Source organism: Anas acuta, chromosome Z (assembly GCF_963932015.1).
Source record: "Anas acuta chromosome Z, bAnaAcu1.1, whole genome shotgun sequence".
Lineage (NCBI taxonomy): Eukaryota > Metazoa > Chordata > Aves > Anseriformes > Anatidae > Anas > Anas acuta.
Genome location: NC_089017.1, coordinates 42,435,903 through 42,446,052, shown reverse-complemented (window position 1 = coordinate 42,446,052; position 10,150 = coordinate 42,435,903). Strand labels below are relative to the sequence as shown.

Genomic DNA, 10,150 nt, shown 5'->3' with positions numbered 1-10,150 from the left:
TGTTAGGGCTTTTTCTACGTCTCAGCAAATCTCTGTTGGTAGCATGTTTTACCTGAAGGGAGGTTCTGAATCCAGACACCAAGACCCTGTTTCACATCTGACCTTTCAGTCTGCGAGACATACCAAAAAACTCCACAAGCTGTACCCAGGACGGAGACTGAAAACTATTGCTACACAGAGGAACAGCTCCAGTCTTAAAGGTCACGAAATCTAACCCGGATAGAGACAGTGGCAGCAGTGGGCATTTTGCCTGGGTGCTAGCCTTCGCTCCTTCCTTTGTACTGCTCTGGGTTTGGGGATGTCTGTACAGAGCGGGAGCTCCCTGGGGAAACCTGACAAAACCCCTGTGATTTTCCTGCTCTGTGCTGAGAACTGCCTCAGCCTGGAATTCGCACAATGCAAAAGGGATTAAGAAACATCTTTGTTTCTTCCCTCGGAATATCATTTCGTAGCTGTATCCCTCAGGAGTTGCTTTGCCTTGTCTACGCTGGAAAGGTTTTGCTGGGCTATTAATACCCGCAGCCAGTCCCAGAGGAGACGCAGCTTACTCTTTTTTGCCGGCATAAATCGCAGCAAATTCCCCAAACACAATACGATACGCTATACAGATTTTTCACCCTGCCACTGTATTTGCACTGGGGGTTTTCCTGCCCAGCTGCGCGACCCTTTTCCACGCTGCGGACAGGTAACTGGTGGGACGTGCCCCTCGCCCTGCCGAGGACGGCATCTCCCCAGGCTCTCCTGCCCGGCTGTGGTGTTTGCTTCCCGAGGGAGGCCCCGGAGCTGGTGCCCCGCTGGTGTGTGACCCTGATGGGCTGCGGGGGGCTGCGCTGACCCAGCCCGGTGGTGCCGGTGGCGTTTCCCCGCCGTGCCCCTCACAAATGGCAGGCGCTGGGCCTCGCCCGCCGCCCTGCAGGGGGAACACAACCACAGCCCGGGCGGCCGCCATACTGCGGGGCAACCCAAACTTGTTACACGCGGGCTCCCGGCCCTCCTCCTCCTCCTCCTTCCTCCCCTCCTCCTCCTCCTCGCCGCCGGGAGGAGGGGGCTGCGGGGGCCCACCCCGCGGCGGGGAGGCGCCGAGGCGGGCGGGGGCCGGGCGATGCGGGCAGCCCCCCCCCTGTCCCCGGCAGCCCGGCCCGGCCCAGCCCCGCTCGGCTCCGCGCCGCCGCAGGTAGAGCAGCGCCCGGCGCGGGGTCAGGGCTCGCAGCGGGGCCGCAGGAGCCGGAGCAGCAGCAGCAGCAGGAGCAGGGCGGCTGCAGCCGCCGAGCCGAGCCGAGCCGAGCCGAGGTGGGTGCCGGGGCCTGCGGCGGGGAGACCCCCACCCAGGGGCACGCGTGGGCTGGGGGCGCTGCACCTGCTGCTGGGGTGGGTGTGGGGGGGGCAGGCGGCTGCTGCTCGCCCCGCGGTGTCCCCGCCTGTCCCCTGCCCGCTGCGGGAGCCCTGGGAGCCCGGCTCCATTTCGTGGCGCCCACCCCGCAGCGGGCACTTGTTGGCCGGACACCCCCTGCCCTCCCGCTGCCCTCCCGCCCGAGCCTGCTGCCCTGCGAGGCCCCCGGGACGGGCGGGGGTGTTGGCAGGGTGCGGGTGGGCGCTGGGCGCTGCTTCCCGCAGCTCCGCTGCCCCCAGCAGCGAGGCAGCGAGGTGTCTGCCTGCGTGCTGGCCACGGGGAGAAACCAGGCTCTGCTGCTGGGGAGCTGTGCTGCCAGATGAAGCCTGTCTCCAGTGGGACTTCTCAGCCACGGGAGCAAATAATGCACCCCTCCCCAAAAGCTGCGTGCACCCAGAGATGCGTTCAGGGTGTTGGCGAGAGCTGCCCGCACTCGTACTGACCCAGGCAGGTCCGCAGCTGAATTTGGTGTCTCCTTTTCGTGTGGTTTGAAAAAGAAACAAAAGGCCTGTGTGGCTGGTGGGGAGGCAGGGTGGTAGCTCCTTCCCCGCCGAAGGGAGCCATGTGCTGTCAGCCTTTGAGGACGGCTCTGGTTCAGAGGCGGCTGCTTTGGGCAGCGTGCGTACAGGTGTGCTCGGAGGTGTCCTCTGATGTGCTGCGCTCCTTCCCTTCGCTGGTGGTGTGAGTCAGGGCCCTCTCCTCCCCCCGTGCAAGCAGCTATCACACGAAACGCTTGATAACCTTTCCTGAGCCTGCCTGCGTGGCTGCAGCTGCAGCGTTACACCATGTAGGCTGCGGTCCCACGAGGGTGAGGGACGGGCTGACGCCGTGCCACCAGGTCACACAGGTCCAAGGCAAGTCATCTCCCATCGGAGTCCAAGGACGAGATGGGTTATCCCTGCTTTTGCTCTGCAAAGATAGCTTGAAATGGATAGTGGTGAGGGAAGGAAGATGTAATTGCCAAGATTTAGTAACACTTCTTGTAAGCCTTTGATGCTTCCAAATGTTGGATCTTAGAGAAACTCAGATTATTTTGTGATTTAAATGAGTTGAAAAGTCATTTCTGAAGGCGTGTGACCATGGAAGTGTTATTTGTGAATGGATGCTACCCTACTACGCCTTCCTCTAAAGTTTAATTAAAGACACAGCTGCGAGATCATTCTTCAGCATGGCTTACTTTTGGAAAAACTCATGAAACAGAGGAGTGCGTTCCTGGTAGCACATGACAGAGAGGGTGGTGTTTTAGGGGTGGCAACAAAAAGAAGGAAAACAGATCATAAACTTCCCTTGTGCATCCTTCAAAGGTTCTTTCTCTTATTTTAGCGCCTGCGTGTAAATTCCTGTGCTGGAAGTTTAAGATGAGTGTTCAATCTTCATCATTGAAGATCACCACCGAGGTGATGATATCAAACACCTCGGGGATGTTGTTTGTTGTGCCTGGTCCTCTGCTGCTGCCTGCTGAAGAAAGATGTGCCCAGCTGGGCGGCTAGCTGGCCCAAGAGGGGCACACCTGTATGTGCTTCTGCCTTCTGCACCTGGTTGTGCTCTCTCTGAAGCTCTCCCCTCTTCCTTTCTCACTCACTGTTTCTCTGATGCTGCTGATGATGAAGCTTTTTGTAAGGCTGTCATCACCTGGCTTTGCGCAGCCCTATGCTCGGAGTCCCTAAGGAAGATGGGTGGAAGCATATCAAAAAGAGCAGGGGAGGTCCTGCCAGTTTCTCCAGGGTCTTGTTTCCAGGGGGACAAAGTGGCTGCAGAGTGGCTTTTTGGCATCCAGTGCCTCAAGGAGCCTGTGAGTGCTGAAAGGATGCTGGTGCCCTCCTGCCCGGAGAGCTAGCAGAACTGGCAGCACAGGCAGATTTCGGAAAATGGCATGAGTCAATAAGCAGACATTCAGTTTTGATCCTGTTGGTACTTTTTGGACAGGGAGGAGAGTGAGAGAGGTAGGAAAAAATACATAAATATGTATTTGCTGTGAGGGGGCATGCGTGTTGGCAGCACTGCTGTTCCCATATTTTTGACGTTAGGTGTTTCGAAGCACAGAGCAGCACACTTTAGCTGTAAGAACATGGTCTAGAAGTACTAAGGGGAAACAAAACAGGTGGCAAATTAACATGAACTTGGGCTGTCAGTGTGAGCAGATAAGAAACCCTTCTGAGGGCAGTAAATAAAGTTAATTGAAAACGTTGTATCAAGTTTTGACCAAGTCTGTTAACGATATGGAAATAATGATCATCTTGCAGTCTTTCCCGCCTCTTCCACCTGTTTCTCTTTCTCTCTGTTCGTGTACAGCAGTGAACCCATTATCCACGAGGCACTTTCTGCCTTGATCCTCTTAAAAAATTAGTGTTAGCCTATATATGAGGCAGGCCAAAGAGGATTGAACGCCGTGCTGCGAAATCAGTACCTGTTGGCCTCGTTGCGAGGGCAGGCCGGCTGCGTGCCACTTGCCCGTTCTCCTCAGAGCATGCTTTCGGCACCGTCAGGAGGAGGAGGAAGAGGGCGATGTGCATGCCCACCGGACTTGTACGTGATGGAGCTCTTCCATGGAGCTGACCAGGAGTGCCTGGAGTTATTGGGCTGGGAAGCCAAAGGGGTCCTGAGTGCATCTGCTCGCTGGGCTGGGGGACAGAAGATGATGTGCAAAGCGAGACAGGGCATATGGAGGAGGGTGTTTCTGCTGGGGGACCGGGCAGGGGAGCAGGAACTCCTGCAAGTCTTTTGCCCTCATGTAGGAGGGGGACCGCAGGAGCAAGGTGAGGTGCCGTGGGGAGGTACTGCCTGCTCCGCGAGTGGCAGGGCAGGAGGAAAAGGGGGAGAAATGCATGAAACGTGATTATAGCTCTCACTTTGTTCCGGAGTGGTTTTCCAGGGCAGCCTGTAGCTGTGTTTCTGCCGAGTTTTTCCTCCTTCCCCTGATATAAAGCAGGCATTATTCTTGCCCCAGATGATTGCTTTTTATATGTATATGCTCAGTTGTGCTTGATTTTTTTTTTCATAAACAAATGATGCTCTCTGAACTTTGTCATTGTATATACAAAGGGACGCATAGAAAAGTGGAGGCTAATTTTTTTTAAAAGAATGTCTTTGTTCTCATTTTCACTGAAAGAGATAATACATTATAGTTGGCTGCTACTGGAAAAACAATGCAGGATGTAGGGGAGAGGCCTAGAGATGTGAAAGGTCTTGGATTTATGTTTCAATTCTCCCATTTTAAATGTGATGTGCTTTGGGGAGAGTGGAACTATGCGGACTTTGTTCTCAAAAAAGTGTCCTATGAATTTATGTCATAAACCAGATCCGTGAGCTTGTGCTTGGCTTTCCTGAGGCTTGCAGTGGTTAAACCCCCAAGCTGGAACTGCTTCAGAAGCAGATAGCTGTTTCTTACATCATTTAGTATAACACAGGCTGTGTGAAGTTTCTGTGAGGACATGTGAGATGTGGTAATTTAACTCTGTGAAACGTGTTCTGTTGCAACCTGTGGAAGTAGGAAAGAATAAACCTGCTGTGCCCGCTGGTGTGCGAAGCTGTCACGTGCACGTGGGTAGCGCTGGCTTGCTCTCTGGATCTCTAGCCGCTGCTTAATCCAGAGCGAAAGGAACATGCATCAATATTGCATATCAAAAATAACCTGTGCACTTTACGTTATCCTTCAGTGCTTGAGTTTATTCAGGAGCTGTGTTATGGATCGCCTATGGCAAGCAAAGCCCCAGCTGTTAGCACAAGGAGAACATGTCCACTTGGTGAAACCACTTTTTTGGGGTGCTGGAAGGGCACAGCTTGTGGAAGGAGGGCATACCTCCCACTGGACCTGCTGGGAATATGGACAGTCTTTTTCCAGCCTGACCTAACAGTACATTTACTACGCTTCCCTCTAAGCCCCAGCTTGTGTTTTCCTCGTGGCCTTCCTAATTCTTGCCAGACGTCGTAGTGTGGGTCGTGAGATGTTTCTGCCTGTAAATCTGTATTTGATCTGAGTGCAGTAACAGTTGTCTGCGAAGCCTTTGAAAACAGAGGAGCCTGCTGAAGGCAGGAGCTCGTAATCGACGGCCCAGGCCCCTCTCATGCGTCTGCGTGGTGCAGCATTGCTGCCTTTGGGGTACGCCTGCAGAGCTCTCCCTGCACGATGGGGCTCCCTCTTGAGTGCACCCTCCCAGCTTCTCCCAAAATTCATCAGCAGAAAAGCTGGAGTGAATACAAAATCTCAGTAATGCTCTTGGTTGTCATTTCGGATGTAGAAGTCTGCCGGAGTGATGTCGGGCTAGCAGAGCTTTCTTCTCTCCCACACTTCTGTGTTTTTGATTAAAAAAAAAAAAAAAAAAAGTGCATGAAGTGACCAGAGGCAAAGACTTTGGCGTTCTTGTTTCTGCCCGGCAGTTGCATAATTACTAAGGATTTGCTAAAGATGTGTATGTATAAGCACACAGATTCCCCCTCTGTATTTGTCTTGCAGATCTACCCTACCTGAAGGATCCGTTTGTCAGAAAGTGAGTCGTCCATCACAACTCCAGGTGTAAAGAAAATAAACACCTTTGATGGAACTAATTAAAAAAAAAAAAAAAAAAAAAACTCACTGAAAAGTATCTGTCAGTTGAACCAGAGTAAGAATTACATTATTTATTTATTTTTCCTGTTAAAATCTAGTCTTATTTAGGTGAGAGAGAATAACCGTCTTTTTGTTCTTGAAATTATTAGGGTTGTCAAAAATTTGCAGTTAACAAGCCTAGGTGCTGGGCCCTACTGAAATAAATTCACTGTCCAGTTGAATATGACAATGTCTTTACTCCAGGTGTCAGTGGAATTGATAAACTGCTCTGAAAGGTCATCCTGATTATCTGCTAGGTAAGTGGGACACATAATGGCCTTTTCATTTCACTTCCTTTGCACAGGAATTAGTTTTGAGGGATTGTATGATAAATATGTAAGACAGGCCTTTTCGTAGGCTTAAGAGCTTTCCTCTCTGTGCAATTCTATCTCCCAGAAGAATTAAATAATAATAATAAAGAAAACCCCATCCGTACGGATACATTTACAGCATTCCGGTTAAGATATTTGACTAATTGCCTTCAACAAGGGTAGATGCTACGCAAATATTTTTTTCAAATACACAAAGAAGTAACTAAGTATATTTTGATTCTCACACACTTCACGTGTCAGAGGAATTTACTATTGCATTGGCAGAGGCTGAATGAAATAACTCCACATACAGTTCATACTATATGAATCAAATGCCTGCATATTAAATCTTGGATTAGCGTTTGCTCACAGTATGAAGATACTGATATGTATACATTCTAAAATGGATGAATTTGCTTATCTGGATTTAAAAAAATTTTTTTTTGAAGTCTCTGCTTGCATTTGCCCTGAAATGGGCCTCCCATGTGCATAAATTGATTGCGCGTCTAATGATGCATGCTGATAATCAGGAATTCCACTGAGGTTTTTAAGAACTTCTTTTTCCTGCTTTAGCACTGATAGTCACCAGGGGAAAAAAAAGTAACCATTATTCAGAGCCTGTCTTCTGTTCTTTAATTTAATTGTTGGCTTTTATGAGAGTTCAGTTCCTGTCACTGCATGTCTGCCTCTGTTTTTCTTCATAGCTATGCCTCCATTCTCTAGAAGAGGATGCAAATTTGTTGCATTTCAGTAGCTTTGGGAAAAAAAAAAAATAAATTCTTCACAGATTGTGGAGTGATGCCTTTGATCACGTGAAGCATCCCGTTGCACTCTGGGTTTCTGGTTGGCGTTTGGAGAGGGCGCTGGGGATGGATTTGCTGCTGCTGAAACGATGGTGCTGGCATGGACCGGGTGCGTGTCCGGGAAGGGGCAAGGGCGGCAGGAAGTGGGTTCAGCAGGAGCAGTTAATGTTTGCCTGCAGAAGGTGAATGGAGTCAGCTGTGTTAATTTCCATGCAACAAATGGGCTTTGAGAGTCAGAGGTGTTAATGTGACCCTGTCATTACGCAGCGCTAGGCGGTGGAGGAGGCTTTGAGGTTCCCACAGAGAGATCCTGGCCTGCCCATTTCCATGGCAACGGCCATCATTTAAACATTTATAACCTTTGATTAAAGATACAAAAAGGAGGGGAAAACCTTTTAAACGTTACAAATGTAAAGCTTTAACTAGGTCTTTCGCTTTAACAATATCCCTTATTTACATTCCTTGGAGTGTGGAGGTTTTATAAGGAACGCAGCTGTCCCTTCCCCATTTGGTAGGCTTCGAGATGACATTTCGGGGCAAATGCAGTGTTCTGGAGATAGCAATCTGACTTTGATCATAGCTGCACTGACATTACTCCACCAATTTAGTTGCTATTTATTTACATTAGTGTACTTTGCACCAAAATTGTGCTTGAAGTCTGTTATGCAAGATTTATGCCTCTGATAAAAGTGTTTGGGGAAAATAGCTATTTCTGTGTTGAATAAAATTAGTTTTTAAAGAGGAGGAAGATGAGATAGACCCGAAATTACAGACTCTGAAGCAGTGTAATGGCTGATACACAAAAGCCTTATGCTAGTGGGAAGAGCAAGCTGTAACTGCAGAAAATACAGGCTGGTTGTTAGCTAGAAAATTGTGTAGAAGGGAATGCTTCTGCCCGGTGTACCTCCATATCCAGTCCTCCTTCCTTTCCCCATATGCATGGTCTTAAACGTGTGGTTGCGTAGCAGTGCTGCGGGAAAAATGCTCCCCGTTTGGGTTGGGGATTCTCACGTGTGGTGCTCGGGTGCGTGGCGTTAGGCTTTCTGGGGTTTCCCACTGCTGGAATAATCTGCCATTATATTTTTGTTTTGTTTTTTAATCCTTCCCGCTTCTCACCCTCCCCCCAACCTTCTGCTATTTGCAATTCGTTCCTGGGGAGATGGAGGGAAATACTGAATGTGCTAGTGGATTTCATGGTCATGCTGTCGAAAGCTGTGGTGTAACATCAGGACTGGCACAGTGGGAGCTCTGAAGAAGGATGAAATAAAGCTGTATTTCTTCTCTGCTTTTACTTGGGGCAGCTGAAATTTGGTTCTGCTTCGGACTAATCCGCACTGACTATAGGTGAGGATAGAAATGGCGTGACTGCCTCAGTGGGAGAACAACAAAAACATCTTCTGGTGACGTGTAGCCTTGGACATACTGCTTGGGATCTAGATAGGCTTTTGAAAGGCAGCAGCACACTGAGAGCATCCAGGTGTCAGGACCGTGTCAGATGGATCCGTGACATAGCTGTGGAGTTTCCCACCACTTTGATGAATCAGAAGGGTGGGTTTCGGGTTAGTCGGTTGTCTTTCCGAGTAGTCAGAGGATGAAAAGTACACTGCTCCGTCTCAGGAAACAGCCCAAGGGCTCCTCTGTGTTGCACTGTGTATGTACTAGCGTGGACAGTTTGGTGCTATGTATTCTTATGTTGCATTTCTTATGCTTCCTAAAGTATGAGGAAATGCTTGTGATACAGTGCTTGTTTTGTGACGGGGTGTCTCATTTACTAGTATGGTGAACGTATGGATGTTAGTAGTGCTGAGACGAGTCAGCTCTGTTTTTATCTTTTACAAACTTAGAAGATGCTGTGCTTCAGAGTGGCTTTTTTTTTTTTTTTTTTTTTTGCTGTGTCTTGCTTCCCATGTCCTATTTATCCCTTCCTACCTTTAAAATAACTATGCGTGCTCAGTTTTTACCCACCATCAGCCATTCTGCCGCTCAAATTGCTTCTTGTGAAAGTTCTTGCTTAATCCTTATGTTGTTTCCCTTTTGGAGGCACGTAGGTGGAGGAGCTTTGTGGTTATGCCTTGCATGCGGTGAGGAAGAGGGGTTGAAGACCTGTGCAGACGCTGGGGCACGCACTGGGTGATGCCGGTGCCTTGCACAAGGGCATCCCCTCAGGGCTGTGTTTGGGGAGGATTCTGCAGCAGGGTGCCAGGCTTAAACTCCTTGAGGACATGCGCGGTTTCTGGGTCTCCTTTCGTATTGATGGGACATGCTGTCCTGGTTGCAGACACAGACAGAGCTGAACGACAGAATCGTGGAGTGGTTTGTGTTGGAAGGGACCTTAAAGATTACTTCTTCCAACCTGCTTGCCATGGACAGGGTCATTTCTAGGCCATGCTGTCCAAAGTCCCATCCAAACTGGCCTTGCACACTTCCTCCCTCAGATATGAATGGAGCTGGTTCAGGGTCTCCAAAGCTGTTTGGCTTAAAATTTACTGTGTGGACAAGTCTCCAAGGACTGGCGATTCGTAAGATTTGCAGCAGCGTGGTGTGACGCGGTGACAGCTTGTTCAGCAGCGGTGTAGCTGTGGGTTTTGCATTGCAGCCGTGCACTCTCTGAGTTCCCTCATGCAGCCTCTCTTTCTGTGGAGGGGAAGACGATTTGTTCTGAGCAGAACAAAGCTGATGTTCCCAGAGGTTCGTGTCCAGCATCTCCCTAGAGGACCGTGATGTTTGGTCCCAGCTCGGAGGCTTGGCTGCTGTGCAAGCAGGGTGGGAAAGGCTGGGTTTGAGCTTCATGTGGTAAGGTCTCCATGGAAGTGCCCCAGGGCAGGCTCCCTGGTACCCCCAGAGAGGATCCCCTGCACCAGGAGAGGACACAGGCTGCTCACTGTGCTGCAGGCAAGCCAGCTCAGCTGGTGGTGGCAGGCCAGTGATGAAGCTGGTAGCCACATGCTGGTTGAAGTCTGCTCCCAAAGCAAGCTCGTTAGCATTTTGGAAACGAATGATAATGTGGTGTGGGGGAATATTATACTGAACAGCTCAAGTTGACCCACTAACAATCTGCTAA

At 49.9% G+C, this 10,150-nt stretch overlaps 1 protein-coding gene across 5 annotated transcripts in view; it reads left to right on the top strand.

The window, feature by feature from the left end:
• Nucleotides 1-945: 945 nt before the first annotated feature.
• The window catches only part of SEMA4D (semaphorin 4D), a 95,886-nt gene continuing 86,681 nt past the window's right edge, over nt 946-10,150 (top strand). For 3 of the 5 annotated variants that reach the window (XM_068666066.1, XM_068666069.1, XM_068666065.1), the window contains exon 1: nt 951-1,290. The gene's annotated coding sequence lies outside the window, so the exon portion shown is untranslated. Of the gene's footprint in view, nt 1,291-10,150 lie in introns of all 5 variants that reach the window. The other 2 variants (XM_068666068.1, XM_068666070.1) reach the window with 2 other exon arrangements.